This window comes from Mytilus trossulus, chromosome 6 (assembly GCF_036588685.1).
Source record: "Mytilus trossulus isolate FHL-02 chromosome 6, PNRI_Mtr1.1.1.hap1, whole genome shotgun sequence".
Lineage (NCBI taxonomy): Eukaryota > Metazoa > Mollusca > Bivalvia > Mytilida > Mytilidae > Mytilus > Mytilus trossulus.
Genome location: NC_086378.1, coordinates 39,843,839 through 39,859,109, shown reverse-complemented (window position 1 = coordinate 39,859,109; position 15,271 = coordinate 39,843,839). Strand labels below are relative to the sequence as shown.

Sequence of the window (15,271 nt, the reverse complement as noted above, 5' to 3'; positions counted from 1 at the left end):
GTCCTTGGAGGTAACCTCAATAGTTAATTATATTGCCGGCATCTAGACTAAAATACATCACTTCGTAACTTTTATAGACTCCATCACGAGGTGGTTCATCGTTATGGAATATCTCTTTCACAGATGATATCGGATATGTTACTTATGTCGCAACTGCATTCCCGTTCCCTTTTCACTAATATGACATACCAAATTAGACTATTTTCTGGCTTTTTAATAAGATGAGCAACAAGACGGGTGCCACATGTGGAGCTGGATCTGCTTACCCTCCGTAAGACACAAGACCACTCCCAGTGTTTGGATGGGTTCGTGTTCACGGGTAGTAAGGTCGTCATTTCAAGGAGCGTTTAGTACAGTGATTTTGTCATAGTTTGGATAAGTTTGACATGACGGTGTTAAGTGTTTTGAAGACAATCAATGCAAAAATGTAAACATTAGATATTTTGTAAAAGAAACTTCTGATCAATAATTCAAGCTGGTAAGTACCTTTGAATAAAGTAAATATGTTAGCACATCACAATTTCTGTCATATAGTGAACGGTTTAACACAGATCAAAGCTTGCGTATGTCAAAATTTAAAAGTTGCTTATTGGTTTAACGTGCATAAAAAAGTTATTATCTTTCTGTCTGTTACAACACATATTTCTTCTTGATATAATACTGCCGTCAATTATTCTGAAAAATACCTACTTTTGAACTCAATTCAAAATTACTGAAATATCTATGTGATGGTTTGGTTCATTCGTGTCATGGTTTAGTTCATGTTGGACATGGCTCAGTTATGTAATTCTTGTTGTGTTTAATGAAGAGCTACTATCAAAATTAACAACAATTGTTTCATTTGAAACACAAAAGAGCATGAGATTGCATGTATACAATGTAGTAATATGTTATAACGAGCGAGAACTTCTCTAGTTCATTACTTTAGGAATATTTATCAAAAAGTAGTATTTCAACATTCAGCCCCATTCTTCTATTTAGTCAGCCGTCAGTCGCTACCCTTATGGTGCCAGACCACCAATTACTCCCTCCAATTTAGAACGTATGTAAAAGTAGCCCTACTCTGACACAAAATAGTGCTTTTGATGTACTTGTTTACTTAAACTAACCAACAAATATGCAGAAATGAAACTTTTGGTGATAGAGACATATATCTAGATCATTTTGAGCCAAATTTACTTGTCTATGCGTTTGCATTAAAAATTGAGGATTAATGCGCTCCATAGTATACTAATTTTAGATTTTCAGAAAACGAGGTTTGTTTTTTTGAGTATTTCTGTTTGATGGTCAGTTAATTTGTTAGAAGGCTTTAAAGGTATGGTGAAAATTGGCATGTAGAATGCTGATACATGTACAATTCAGGCTATACCTGGTTTCTATGAAGTTTAACTTTAGGTAAAATATTTAGAGAGCTGTGAAAATTGCAAAATTTGGTTGAACAGATAGGGATTTTTAATTGGTGGTCTGACACCTTATATACCTTATCTTTTGCGGGTAATTAATACAGTAGCGTTTGACATTTTTAGCCGAACAGATTTATCTTTTTTACATAATTTAATTTATTGTATGCTGGTTTATATTCTGGACGCCAGTCTTTGCTCCTTTATTATATATCTCACAAACAAACAAAAAATATGAAGCTTAGAAATGGAAAAATATTAAATACTAAACTCGTTCAAAGGGTATCTACACGTCTCAATCTTCAAAGTCGGTTATCTAAAAATACTACCATCGCTAACAATTTTAACAATAAAAATCGTGGGTACCCTTCTATCGATAAGTGTCATGCCAAAAAATGACTTGCATGTCCCCGTCTTTCCACCAAAAATACGGTAAGGACCACTTTTAATGGTCGCACATTTTCTTTAAATATTGAAACTGATATAACTTGAAAAACTAACAGTATTATTTATTTACTTACATGAAACAAACTGGAATGTGGTATTCAAGTACGTAGGTGAAACTGGACGATATTTATCTAAACGCACTCAAGAACATCTGTATCGTTTTAAAAGACCCAATAAATTCAAAGGTATCATTTATCAACACCTTGAGAAGCACAATCATCATTTTAAATGTTTATCAGTTCAACCTTTAGAAGTAGTAAATAAGCAGCCTGGTGAATCTCATTCAAAGTTTGTACGATCACGGAAAATAATTGAATTAAATTGGATTTAAAAAAATACAGACAGTCTATCCTCTCAGTCTTAATGATAATATCATGGGGATTGGTAATATATCAAGAACCGATTCCGTTAACATTTTGGATATAGTTTCTAAACCTATTCGTAAAAACCGTTCGTAAATCAAAGAAAATTTCGGACCAATCATACCAATATTTCGGATTTAATTTCTATTTAAAAAAAACAACGGCAGACATTATCTTTTAACAAAGCTCTGTTCATTACCGGTTAATAGGTTAGATAAAATTTTGGAGGATTGCAACATAATTTCATATAACAGTCCTAAGTATGAAATAGTTCAAATTATTATGGCATATTGTTATTCTAAACTATTTCCAAAAATTGATCTTCCTGAAGATCATAAAAAACATTTTATTAAAATAAAGTATGTCAATAAAGGTTTTGATTTTGTAAATATTGCCGGTATATTTAACGACCATTCTGTTAAAGAACATTCCTGGATATTTTGACAATACTGAGCTCCCTCTTATTTGTTATATTTACAAGAAATCTACTCGAAAATGTGTTCAAATATAAATAATTGTGTAAAGATGTTAATATCAGTGAAAATACACCTACTTCATGTAATTGTATCAATTCCGCATTCATTTATGGACCCATTTCCCATGTTATAACAGGAGATCTTAACATCGTTCAGGACCGAGAGTTAAAATCATTCCTCAGTAAAGGACCTAAATATCGTCCCCCTTCAGTTATTAATTGGAATGAGTGTCGTAATATCATCCACGACTCACTCCGTACTTACTGTTTGAAATGGATAAAACGGGAAAAAACTGACAAAAAATCTTTGGACTCTTTTTTCAATTCAGTAATGAATATAGTTGATATACGTATTCAACATTTTAAAGAACATTTTATTATTAACAAAAACCACAATAAACCTATTTCTCGTATCAAACATAAACTAAAAGAACTAGCCAAGGAATTTGTTTTTTTCCGGCTGATAAAGCTGCTAATAATATTATTATTGTTTGACATAAATTTTACATTGAGGTTCTGAAAAAAGAAATTACCCATTCACCAACATTCCAACTGACTCCATTTTCAGAAAACGACATCTGTAACAAACATAAACTTTTAGCTTCCGCTTTACAAACAGAACCAAATACAATGAAAGTCCCAACTATGTATAGGCTTCCGAAGCTCCACAAAACACCTTACAAATATAGATTTATTTCGTCTTCAAGCCATTGTTCCACAACTAAATTGTCTACTCTTCTTACCAGTGCACTTGGTACAATAAAAAAACCTGATAATAAATTGTTCAAATAAGGCTTTCGAAAATAGTGGAATTAATTACTTTTGGAGTGTCAAGAACCCGTTGGAAGTACTTGATAAATTGCATGCTTATATTGGTGATTTTGAATCTGTTCAAAGTTTTGATTTTTCTACCCTGTATACCACATTGCCTCACATTCTCATTAAGAAAAAATTCACCCACCTAATGAAATGGGCATTTAAAAAGTCAGAGTGTGAATATATATGTTCAAACTCTTTTAGGTCATTTTTTAGTAGCAATAAACAAAAAAACTATGTCAATTGGACATGCTTTGATACTATATATGCCCTTGAATTTTTACCAGATAACATTTTTGTTCGCTTTGGAGATTCCGTATATCGTCAGGTTATCGGAATTCCAATGGGGACTAACTGTGCACCACTTATTGCGGACCTGTTTTTGTATTGCTATGAGTTACAATTTATGACACAAATCAGCAAAGACCCATCGAAACAACATCTGATAAACAAATTTAATAATACTTTTAGATATTTGGATGACATTTTGGCTCTCAATAATGACGACTTCAGTATGTATACTAAAGAAATTTATCCTGTTGAACTTACTTTAAATAAAGCTAATATCAACAATGACCACTGCCCTTTCCTCGATCTTGATATCTATATCACTAACGGAAAGCTTAATCCGAAAATTTATGATAAAAGAGATGAATTTTCATTTTTTTTATCTTCAATTATCCATTTTTAGATGGTGACGTTCCCTTGTCACCATCTTACGGTGTTTATATATCTCAACTTGTACGATTCGCTCGTGTTTGTAACAATGTTTTAGATTTTAACGAGAGAAATTTATGTATTACTGAAAAATTATAACACCAGGGTTTTCGATATCACAAACTAGTCAAAACATTTACTAAATTTTATCATCGGTATAATGATATCATTCGTAAATATAGCTCAACATGCAGACTTCTTATACGTTTAGGTATTTCACATCCAATATTTTATGTAAATATTCTCTATAAAGCATAAAAATGTCAGTATTCACCGCAGAAACTAACAAAACCTTTAAATAGACTTATTAAGAAGGGATATAGTTACGATACTGTTGTCAGGTTATTAAAGATTGCATATGTTGGCGTTAATATTGATTCACTTATAGGGTCTTTACATCGGAACTAAACACATTTATTCAAAAAACATTTGTTGGCATGACACGGGTTATGTTCTTCTCATATATGTTATGATGGTATGATACTAAACCCCTAACGGGAAGGATTGTGTCTGATATTCGTATGATGAAATCATAATCTTTCAATCAGTTCAATTAAAGTCTGAAGCTGGCATGTCAGTTAACTGCTAGTAGTCTGTTGTTATTTATGTATAATTGTCATTTTGTTTATTTTCTTTGGTTACATCTTCGGACATCAGACTCGGACTTCTCTTGAATTGAATTTTAAATGTACGTATTGTTATGCGTTACTTTTCTACATTGACTAGAGGTATAGGGGGAGGGTTGAGATCTCATAAACATGTTTAACCCCGCCGCATTTTTGCGCCTGTCTCAAGTCAGGAGCCTCTGGTCTTTGTTAGTCTTGTATTATTTTTATTTTAGTTTCTTGTGTACAATTTGGAAATTAGTATGGCGTTCATTATCACTGAAGTAGTATATATTTGTTTAGGGGCCAGCTGAAGGACACCTCCGGGTGCGGGAATTTCTTGTTACATTGAAGACCTGTTGGTGACCTTCCGCTGTTGTTTTTTCTATGGTCGGGTTGTTGTCTGTTTGATACATTCCCCATTTCCATTCTCAATTTTATAAGTAGATGCAATATGATTGCCAATGATACAACTATCCACCTAAGATCAAATGACGTAGATGTTAGCAAGAGGCCTTCAACATTCAAAAATGAGCAAAACCATACCTCTTAGTTTTAAGTTTTAAAAGGCTGCGACAAAATTCAATATATAGGAATTCCAATAAGAAAACCACAAGCCTAATTTCTGTTTAAAATAAATAGCAAAATATGATATACAGTTACAAAAGATATGCACGGCATTACATATACCTAACTTGAGACAGTATATACAAAATATTGCGGAGTTAAACATGTTTGCGGGCTCTTCTTCGCCTTAACCAAGTCCATGGCAGACATGTAAGACTCACCAGATCGGTATTAAACAATACAATTAAGTTGATTTAGTGGGACCTGGTTTCAAACCACTAACAAATTTAAAAAAATCATGATTCCAAGATAGCTTCCGTTTATTTTAAATTTTAGGATGGTATTCTGCTGCCAATATTGTGAGCTGTACAATTTAGACATATTTTCAATTCTAGGACACACCATACTAAATCATTACACAAAAAAGTAAAAGATTGAAAGAATTAAGTGATACTTTAAACGACGGGGGGTTGAGCTACTTGAAATGGCACATTAGTTTATATAACTATGTGTTATTGAAGAAAATGAGTATAGTCTAATCTTCCAAATTTTCCTAGGGACTAGGGGAAGACACAAACCCTCCTAGCAGGTTCGGATGAAAAACATTGTCTTTGATTGGCCCTGGTAAAAATTACTAGTTACTTTGCCCAGAAAAAATCACAGGTTATTTTGCATGGACAATAATTACAAGTTACTTTGGCTCAATGTCAAAAGAATCGTAAGACTCCGCATCAAATACATTTATCATGAATTTATAAAAACAGTACATAGTGTATATTATTTCTTATTTTATTAAAAAATCGTGAATTTGTCGTCTGTTTATTTATCATTTCACATAAGAAATTCATCACGGATACAGTGAATATGGCATTTCTGGATTCGCACATTACATACACTGATTACAAAGATTTTTATTGATTCGTAATAATATTTGATAAACTTAAACGTTATTTCGGCTTAAATCCAAATCGAAATAGTGGTCTTCCATATTTTAAATTCGAACTTTGAAAGTGTTTTGTATTGTAATTTCACATATAGTTTTAAAACAACTGTTGTCCATGTCACGCGTACCGATTTGGTTTAATAAATGGTTGAAGACTTATGATGTCGTCTTAATAACTTTTGGTTAGTTTTGTAGCGGGGTTACTGTATCATGGACCTATAACCCCATATCTCCTTTTGTTCATCATAAACTGGTTCAAAATTTAAAAATAAAGAAAAACAAACAATTGTATAGTTGTAAAAATGTAAAAGCCCGAATCGCTTTTTGACTTGCTGCATCTTTTTTGCAACTTTAAAGTAGAAGTCTTAGCTATTTGACTAGTGATGCCCCTCACGATATCCTTGGAAGAGTCAAGCTTGGACATACGGAGAAAATATTCTATGTGAAACAAAATCAATCTTTTTCTACAGAAGAAAATGCCTGTACCAAGTCAGGAATATGTCCGTTGTTATCCAATCATAAGCATATGCCATAAACGATGTTTAAACGACAAATTTGACTACTTATATGAAAAGCTTCCATTACAAAATGGCGTTGATTTGAAAACCTTCTGATTTTTTTCCATTTATGACATAACAAAAGAAGAAGTGGCCTTGACCTATTCACATCCATAAACTTTCATATTGCTTATATTTTTTCACTGTACAGTATATTACAGAATTATTTTTGAAACTAAACCAGTTTATCAAATTATTTCAGTATTTTTTCTATCTTGGAAAAAAAACAAAAAAAATATAGTTTTACAAAGTCGTTAAAATGTAAACTTTTAGTTATTTATTGGACAGTAGAATGCTTCTACTACATAAATATGCGCTGTTTTTTTACATAACAATGCACATATATCAGGTACTAGCACCACGAAGTCATGCTAAATTACTGAATTCTACACAATTCTAGCATTTTAGTTCAATTTAAGACGCTTTTCGTGTAAAACGAGAGTGGCCGCATTCGTGTTCATCCTTAATATTAAATGTAAGTTGTATGTTATGATAATACATAACATATATAAAGGTTGAGGATGAACACGGATGCGGCCACTTTCATTTTTTACAAAAAACATCTGAAAAGTGACATTTTTTAGCATATTTAGTAAATTTTTCATATTTGAGCGTGAATCGGATCGTTTTTAATGTCTTAATCAGTTAAAATCTTTCACATAAACTAACTGATTCAAATGAAATAGACACTTAAGTGTTTAAAAAGTAGTTAAAATCTTTCGTCAGATGAACCTGAAATTTGAGGCCGAAATCGGTCCTTACCGGACCTACTCCTTTCAAGCGCTGAAGCAGTGTTTTTAATCTTGCATCTAAAAGGTTGTATATTTTGTGAAAATTATTATCAAGTTATAGATAAATACATACTGTACATGTGTGTGTACTTGCAAATTCTGAACAGATCATTTATAACACAAAAAAAACCATAGTCAACCGAGGCGAGAGGATGGTTTAAAAAAAGTCATAAGTGTGACTTGCATTGATTAAGCGTTTGGTTGAGCGTAAAACAAAATCAGTTTGGTGCATGAACAATTTCGAAGTGGGATAATCCTGGTAAAACATTGTAGACTCGTCAATTTTTTAGGGAAGTGATGAAAAATAATACATTGTAATGCCAATTTGCTTATGTTGTAATTTAAAATCAGACATGAACCTTATAACTTGTCTTTTAAAAAGCGACAAACAATAGCTTTAGTCTTCATTAAATAGTGATATGAATCAATCTCTTCGTCATCATATGCGGATTCAGTACGCGTATTAGCATTTCAACACACTTTCCTATTTTTTTACACTAACAAGTTCGGCGCAGGACAGAGTTTGTGCAAAGCAGACGCAGCTTTTGAGCACAAAGATTTACCTTTGCAGGTACAAAGTTAATCTTGTAAGTAATTTGAATGATGAAATGTGTCCCATGTACAATGTTGGGTATATCGATCCATTTAAGTCTTCCCGGTCGAATTTTTAAAAGAATTCGAAACGCGATCAGGACCTCTCTTACCTTTGGTATAATGAAACAGCCGCCAACGCGCGTACGATGATGCACTGTCAGCCAAATGAAAAATGTTATATTGACCTCTCATCTGACGCATTCTGGAATCAATTGTGGATTGAAAAATCTGAAAGTTTGCTCGTGTCGTGGAAGGAAACGTTCTTTATTTCGTGTTGATGACTATATTGTCGGAACCTTTTGTATCAAACATCTCACTTGGCGTTTTGAAACAATGCCATCTGGGGCGTAAATACCGTTTTGATTCGTTCAAACTCGTGTATAGCAATGCCTGTCAGGTATAGTTTTAACTTTTAGAAGTAGTAAATAAGCAGCCTGGTGAATCTCATTCAAAGTTTGTACGATCACGGAAAATAATTGAATTAAATTTGATTAAAAAAATACAGACAGTCTATCCTCTCGGTCTTAATGATAATATCATGGGGATTGGTAATAAATCAAGAACCGATTCCGTTAACATTTTGGATATAGTTTCTAAACCTGTTCGTAAAAACCGTTCTCACGGTCTTAGAAAAAATCTTAATCAAAGAAAATTTCGGACCAATCATACCAATATTCCGGACTTAATTTCTATTTCAAAAAACAACGACAGACATTATCTTTTAACAAAGCTCTGTTCATTACCGGTTAATAGGTTAAATAAAATTTTGGAGGATTGCAACACAATTTCATATAACAGTCCTAAGTATGAAATAGTTCAAATTATTATGGCATATTGTTATTCTAAACTATTTCCAAAAATTGATCTCCCTGAAGATCATAAAAATCATTTTAATTAAAATAAAGTATGTCAATAAAGGTTTTGATTTTGTAAATATTGCCGGTATATTTAACGACCATTCTGTTAAAGACCAATTCCTGGATATTTTGACAATACTGAGCTCCCTCTTATTTGTTATATTTACAAGAAATCTACTCGAAAATTTGTGTTCAAATATAACTAATTGTGTAAAGATGTTAATATCAGTGAAAATACACCTACTTCATGTAATTGTATTAATTCCGCATACATTTATGGACCCATTTCCCATGTTATAACAGGAGATCTTAACATCGTTCAGGACCGAGAGTTAAAATCATTCCTCAGTAAAGGACCTAAATATCGTCCCCCTTCAGTTATTAATTGGAATGAGTGTCGTAATATCATCCACGACTCACTCCGTACTTACTGTTTGAAATGGATAAAACGGGAAAAAGCTTACAAAAAATCTTTGGACTCTTTTTTCAATTCAGTAATGAATATAGTTGATATACGTATTCAACATTTTAAAGAACATTTTATTATTAACAAAAACCACAATAAACCTATTTCTCGTATCAAACATAAACTAAAAGAACTAGCCAAGGAATTTGTTTTTGTCCCGGCCGATAAAGCTGCTAATAATATTATTATTGTTTGACATAAATTTTACATTGAGGTTCTGAAAAAAGAAATTACCAATTCACCAACATTCCAACTGACTCCATTTTCAGAAAACAACATCTGTAACAAACATAAACTTTTAGCTTCCGCTTTACAAGCAGAACCAAATACAATGAAAGTCCCAACTATGTATTGGCTTCCGAAGCTCCACAAAACACCTTACAAATATAGATTTATTTCGTCTTCAAGCCATTGTTCCACAACTAAATTGTCTACTCTTCTTACCAGTGCACTTGGTACAATAAAAAAACCTGATAATAAATTGTTCAAATAAGGCTTTCGAAAATAGTGGAATTAATTATTTTTGGAGTGTCAAGAACCCGTTGGAAGTACTTGATAAATTGCATGCTTATATTGGTGATTTTGAATCTGTTCAAAGTTTTGATTTTTCTACCCTTTATACCACATTGCCTCACATTCTCATTAAGAAAAAATTCACCCACCTAATGAAATGGGCATTTAAAAAGTCAGAGTGTGAATATATATGTTCAAACTCTTTTAGGTCATTTTTTAGTAGCAATAAACAAAAAAACTATGTCAATTGGACATGCTTTGATACTATATATGCCCTTGAATTTTTACCAGATAACATTTTTGTTCGCTTTGGAGATTCCGTATATCGTCAGGTTATCGGAATTCCAATGGGGACTAACTGTGCACCACTTATTGCGGACCTGTTTTTGTATTGCTATGAGTTACAATTTATGACACAAATCAGCAAAGACCCATCGAAACAACATCTGATAAACAAATTTAATAATACTTTTAGATATTTGGATGACATTTTGGCTCTCAATAATGACGACTTCAGTATGTATACTAAAGAAATTTATCCTGTTGAACTTACTTTAAATAAAGCTAATATCAACAATGACCACTGCCCTTTCCTCGATCTTGATATCTATATCACTAACGGAAAGCTTAATCCGAAAATTTATGATAAAAGAGATGAATTTTCATTTTTTTTATCTTCAATTATCCATTTTTAGATGGTGACGTTCCCTTGTCACCATCTTACGGTGTTTATATATCTCAACTTGTACGATTCGATATTAAAAAAAAAAAAAAAAAAATATTAAAAAAAAAAAACTTGTACGATTCGCTCGTGTTTGTAACAATGTTTTAGATTTTAACGAGAGAAATTTATGTATTACTGAAAAATTATAACACCAGGGTTTTCGATATCACAAACTAGTCAAAACATTTACTAAATTTTATCATCGGTATAATGATATCATTCGTAAATATAGCTCAACATGCAGACTTCTTATACGTTTAGGTATTTCACATCCAATATTTTATGTAAATATTCTCTATAAAGCATAAAAATGTCAGTATTCATCGCAGAAACTAACAAAACCTTTAAATAGACTTATTAAGAAGGGATATAGTTACGATACTGTTGTCAGGTTATTAAAGATTGCATATGTTGGCGTTAATATTGATTCACTTATAGGGTCTTTACATCGGAACTAAACACATTTATTCAAAAAACATTTGTTGGCATGACACGGGTTATGTTCTTCTCATATATGTTATGATGGTATGATACTAAACCCCTAACGGGAAGGATTGTGTCTGATATTCGTATGATGAAATCATAATCTTTCAATCAGTTCAATTAAAGTCTGAAGCTGGCATGTCAGTTAACTGCTAGTAGTCTGTTGTTATTTATATATAATTGTCATTTTGTTTATTTTCTTTGGTTACATCTTCGGACATCAGACTCGGACTTCTCTTGAATTGAATTTTAAATGTACGTATTGTTATGCGTTACTTTTCTACATTGACTAGAGGTATAGGGGGAGGGTTGAGATCTCATAAACATGTTTAACCCCGCCGCATTTTTGCGCCTGTCTCAAGTCAGGAGCCTCTGGTCTTTGTTAGTCTTGTATTATTTTTATTTTAGTTTCTTGTGTACAATTTGGAAATTAGTATGGCGTTCATTATCACTGAAGTAGTATATATTTGTTTAGGGGCCAGCTGAAGGACACCTCCGGGTGCGGGAATTTCTTGTTACATTGAAGACCTGTTGGTGACCTTCCGCTGTTGTTTTTTCTATGGTCGGGTTGTTGTCTGTTTGATACATTCCCCATTTCCATTCTCAATTTTATAAGTAGATGCAATATGATTGCCAATGATACAACTATCCACCTAAGATCAAATGACGTAGATGTTAGCAAGAGGCCTTCAACATTCAAAAATGAGCAAAACCATACCTCTTAGTTTTAAGTTTTAAAAGGCTGCGACAAAATTCAATATATAGGAATTCCAATAAGAAAACCACAAGCCTAATTTCTGTTTAAAATAAATAGCAAAATATGATATACAGTTACAAAAGATATGCACGGCATTACATATACCTAACTTGAGACAGTATATACAAAATATTGCGGAGTTAAACATGTTTGCGGGCTCTTCTTCGCCTTAACCAAGTCCATGGCAGACATGTAAGACTCACCAGATCGGTATTAAACAATACAATTAAGTTGATTTAGTGGGACCTGGTTTCAAACCACTAACAAATTTAAAAAAATCATGATTCCAAGATAGCTTCCGTTTATTTTAAATTTTAGGATGGTATTCTGCTGCCAATATTGTGAGCTGTACAATTTAGACATATTTTCAATTCTAGGACACACCATACTAAATCATTACACAAAAAAGTAAAAGATTGAAAGAATTAAGTGATACTTTAAACGACGGGGGGTTGAGCTACTTGAAATGGCACATTAGTTTATATAACTATGTGTTATTGAAGAAAATGAGTATAGTCTAATCTTCCAAATTTTCCTAGGGACTAGGGGAAGACACAAACCCTCCTAGCAGGTTCGGATGAAAAACATTGTCTTTGATTGGCCCTGGTAAAAATTACAAGTTACTTTGCCCAGAAAAAATCACAGGTTATTTTGCATGGACAATAATTACAAGTTACTTTGGCTCAATGTCAAAAGAATCGTAAGACTCCGCATCAAATACATTTATCATGAATTTATAAAAACTATTTATCATTTCACATAAGAAATTCATCACGGATACAGTGAATATGGCATTTCTGGATTCGCACATTACATACACTGATTACAAAGATTTTTATTGATTCGTAATAATATTTGATAAACTTAAACGTTATTTCGGCTTAAATCCAAATCGAAATAGTGGTCTTCCATATTTTAAATTCGAACTTTGAAAGTGTTTTGTATTGTAATTTCACATATAGTTTTAAAACAACTGTTGTCCATGTCACGCGTACCGATTTGGTTTAATAAATGGTTGAAGACTTATGATGTCGTCTTAATAACTTTTGGTTAGTTTTGTAGCGGGGTTACTGTATCATGGACCTATAACCCCATATCTCCTTTTGTTCATCATAAACTGGTTCAAAATTTAAAAATAAAGAAAAACAAACAATTGTATAGTTGTAAAAATGTAAAAGCCCGAATCGCTTTTTGACTTGCTGCATCTTTTTTGCAACTTTAAAGTAGAAGTCTTAGCTATTTGACTAGTGATGCCCCTCACGATATCCTTGGAAGAGTCAAGCTTGGACATACGGAGAAAATATTCTATGTGAAACAAAATCAATTTTTTTCTACAGAAGAAAATGCCTGTACCAAGTCAGGAATATGTCCGTTGTTATCCAATCATAAGCATATGCCATAAACGATGTTTAAACGACAAATTTGACTACTTATATGAAAAGCTTCCATTACAAAATGGCGTTGATTTGAAAACCTTCTGATTTTTTTCCATTTATGACATAACAAAAGAAGAAGTGGCCTTGACCTATTCACATCCATAAACTTTCATATTGCTTATATTTTTTTCACTGTACAGTATATTACAGAATTATTTTTGAAACTAAACCAGTTTATCAAATTATTTCAGTATTTTTTCTATCTTGGAAAAAAAACAAAAAAAATATAGTTTTACAAAGTTGTTAAAATGTAAACTTTTAGTTATTTATTGGACAGTAGAATGCTTCTACTACATAAATATGCGCTGTTTTTTACATAACAATGCACATATATCAGGTACTAGCACCACGAAGTCATGCTAAATTACTGAATTCTACACAATTCTAGCATTTTAGTTCAATTTAAGACGCTTTTCTTGTAAAACGAGAGTGGCCGCATTCGTGTTCATCCTTAATATTAAATGTAAGTTGTATGTTATGATAATACATAACATATATAAAGGTTGAGGATGAACACGGATGCGGCCACTTTCATTTTTTACAAAAAACATCTGAAAAGTGACATTTTTTAGCATATTTGGTAAATTTTTCATATTTGAGCGTGAATCGGATCGTTTTTAATGTCTTAATCAGTTAAAATCTTTCACATAAACTAACTGATTCAAATGAAATAGACACTTAAGTGTTTAAAAAGTAGTTAAAATCTTTCGTCAGATGAACCTGAAATTTGAGGCCGAAATCGGTCCTTACCGGACCTACTCCTTTCAAGCGCTGAAGCAGTGTTTTTAATCTTGCATCTAAAAGGTTGTATATTTTGTGAAAATTATTATCAAGTTATAGATAAATACATACTGTACATGTGTGTGTACTTGCAAATTCTGAACAGATCATTTATAACACAAAAAATACCATAGTCAACCGAGGCGAGAGGATGGTTTAAAAAAAGTCATAAGTGTGACTTGCATTGATTAAGCGTTTGGTTGAGCGTAAAACAAAATCAGTTTGGTGCATGAACAATTTCGAAGTGGGATAATCCTGGTAAAACATTGTAGACTCGTCAATTTTTTAGGGAAGTGATGAAAAATAATACATTGTAATGCCAATTTGCTTATGTTGTAATTTAAAATCAGACATGAACCTTATAACTTGTCTTTTAAAAAGCGACAAACAATAGCTTTAGTCTTCATTAAATAGTGATATGAATCAAAGCAGACGCAGCTTTTGAGCACAAAGATTTACCTTTGCAGGTACAAAGTTAATCTTGTAAGTAATCTGAATGATGAAATGTGTCCCATGTACAATGTTGGGTATATCGATCCATTTAAGTCTTCCCGGTCGAATCTTTAAAAGAATTCGAAACGCGATCAGGACCTCTCTTACCTTTGGTATAATGAAACAGCCGCCAACGCGCGTACGATGATGCACTGTCAGCCAAATGAAAAATGTTATATTGACCTCTCATCTGACGCATTCTGGAATCAATTGTGGATTGAAAAATCTGAAAGTTTGCTCGTGTCGTGGAAGGAAACGTTCTTTATTTCGTGTTGATGACTATATTGTCGGAACCTTTTGTATCAAACATCTCACTTGGCGTTTTGAAACAATGCCATCTGGGGCGTAAATACCGTTTTGATTCGTTCAAACTCATGTATAGCAATGCCTGTCAGGTATAGTTTTAACTTTTAGAAGTAGTAAATAAGCAGCCTGGTGAATCTCATTCAAAGTTTGTACGATCACGGAAAATAATTGAATTAAATTTGA

At 32.5% G+C, this 15,271-nt stretch overlaps 1 long non-coding RNA gene across 1 annotated transcript in view; it reads right to left on the bottom strand.

Moving 5' to 3' along the window:
* The window catches only part of LOC134721341 (uncharacterized), a 142,893-nt gene that overhangs the window by 21,862 nt on the left and 105,760 nt on the right, over positions 1–15,271 (bottom strand). The window lies entirely within an intron of this gene.